Source organism: Neodiprion pinetum, chromosome 1 (assembly GCF_021155775.2).
Source record: "Neodiprion pinetum isolate iyNeoPine1 chromosome 1, iyNeoPine1.2, whole genome shotgun sequence".
NCBI lineage: Eukaryota > Metazoa > Arthropoda > Insecta > Hymenoptera > Diprionidae > Neodiprion > Neodiprion pinetum.
Genome location: NC_060232.1, coordinates 37,155,650 through 37,158,391, shown reverse-complemented (window position 1 = coordinate 37,158,391; position 2,742 = coordinate 37,155,650).

Here is a 2,742-nt window from a genome sequence, read left to right as displayed (position 1 = left end):
ACGTAGTATGTAATACCTTCAATTTTCGCAGGGTATTCGATCTGCAGTAATTTGCTAGATCCAGCGTCGTCCCATCATCCGTGCCTCACTTTGTACACATATCGAATGTCTTCGGAATAAATACACTCAACCGCACGCTACACTTTGAATAATGTGACTTTAAAAACGCGACACCGAAAGCGTGGCTCCCGCGCGTGACGTCACTTCAACCGGATTGAACTGTTTCTACCGCTTCAAACCGAGCTGCGCGAACATGAAGACTAGAGGTATGCACGAAAGTGCGTTCCAAAACGCCACCTATGTGCGCCTGACCACCCGAGGATAGAGGCAAAGTTGATCATAATACAAGGTCTAACGACAAATACCTGTAAATAAAATAATAAAAAAAATAAAAGATACTCAAGCAGTGCAAAAGGGATAAGCCACGTGGGTGATACAAGGCACATGGTGTAGAAGATGGACAGCTGATGTTTTCAGAGTTTTTATAGATCGCCGCATAGCAGCAGAATTTGAATCTGAGACAACGTCGAAAGCAATTGCGTGTTTTACCTTATTTGTTTCAAAATCGTGTATCTCGCTTTATCCCTGTTTTTGTATGTATCTACTGCTCAGCTATTTGATCAGATTGTTATAAATCAAAGTAAACAGAAATATGTTATGTTGTTATTAGCATCGTATAATATTTTATTTATTCGGTATAATATTATTGTGGTTATGTATATATGCCGATACATATACACATAACACACACACACATATACAGATATTATATACATAAGGTTGGTGATTCGTAGTATTATAAATGCTTGAGCCTGCCTATGCATTTTGTATAGTTTTCATATTGCGTATTGTAATAATAGTAATTATCATAATAATCTGGATTTGTAATACTTTTTCTTTAAATTTATTTATTACTTTTAAAATATATCCTTGGACAAGTATTATTCAACATTATTATCTCTTCTTCGGTGACGAATGAACATTGGTAGTATATTATTTATATTATTATAACGTTTTCTTCAATCATTTTCTCTGAAAAGTATTTACAGTTTGTCCGTAACTAGTTACTGCTCTGCTGTCGTTAGCTGTGTTTAGTCTCTTTTTATAACTTGATTTTGTTGTCGTTTTTTTTTTTTTCTCTATGAGGAACAAATACGCGTCTCGACTTCAGTTATAATATGTAATATAATACTTTAGCATAGACTCCAGAATGTATGTATGTATATTGTGTACTAATAATTATTCTATGAATACAAGATCTCTATCATCTATAATCATAATAAACGACTGAAAACATAAATTAGACTTTATAAAAATACTATCAACGGCCGTATGCAACGTTCCAATACAATTCCGGGTACGTAATCATTAATCAATAATAATAATCAGGCCATTAGTAGTACAATATATATATTAATTATCCTAGTGTAATCATTATATCTGGATTGCATTGCAAATCCTACAAGGTAAGCGTTTACTTTATATATCTGATACTTTACGTAATAATACAATAACAATAAAGTGCATTTATTATTCAGTTCTAGATTTCATACTTCTCTTAATTAAATATGTATATACTTTTTGCCCCTTTCAATTAACGAATTACCTATATCCATAGCGTCGATGTACGCTGGATTATGTTTATTGTTTAAAAAGCTGCATTTCTTTTGTACGATTAAGAAAGGTTATTTTATACCAATGCAAGTCAACAAGCTATCTACGAACAGTTTTTTTTTCTCAATTTTTTGTTTTTCTTTCTACTTTGTCTGTTTTTTACTTTATTATTTTCACGAGTAATTTCTCACTCTTCTTCTTCTTCTTCCATTCGTAGTTATTTTCACTAAAGTTATTTTGGAATGACTCGAGGTGCTCGTTTAAAACGCCAAGCGCAAGAGCGGAAATTACATAATACATAGTTAATAATACTTTTTAGCAGAATAGAGGCGGAAATATTCGTCGTCTTTTTTTGCTTCATTTCTATCATAAATCCAAATGTACTGCTCGAGACTGTCGATAATTATTCGGTGAATGCCTACGTATATTGATTAACTAATGATAAGAGGTTTGGCTTCGGTTTTGAATCCGGAAACCAGAGTTCTAAAATTTCAATTTCGGAGAATATACATTCCGAGTTATATAATGATCAAACAACATACATCTCTAACATACGCAAAAAATCACCTTTAACAACTCAATTCGTACGTGCTGACTACAATTTTGAGGTTCATTAGTTTGTCTTTAATTTATCTATAAGTATGTATAATATGCCATATGTATGTACGTTTGGTTAATGTCCTTTCATCCATTTGATGATTTTCAAGTCTCACCACACTAGAGAGGATCCGCATCATCAGTCAAACCGAACCCCTTTCAATTCCAATTTGAAAATAGACAACATACCTAGCTAAGGACTCGTTTCGATTAACGACCGAAGAACAGGTTATAGATAAAAGGTAGATTTATAGAGTAATGCGCGTTAATATAATTACTTTTTAGTTTAACGGAAGGCAGAACATTTGTTGCAAAAGTCCTTTTCTCGGACTTTCATCGTCGACGTCGTCATAATCATTTTCATCGTAATTGTCGATCGCATTGTTATTGCTACTACCTTTATCACAAGTAATATCGGCAATACTTCGACGCCGCGTAAGAATCGGTTCGTTGTACCTAAACGGAAACGGTGGTTCCAATCTATGCTCGTAGAAGTTATTGTCGTTGGTATTTATTTCCCGTGGAAATTCC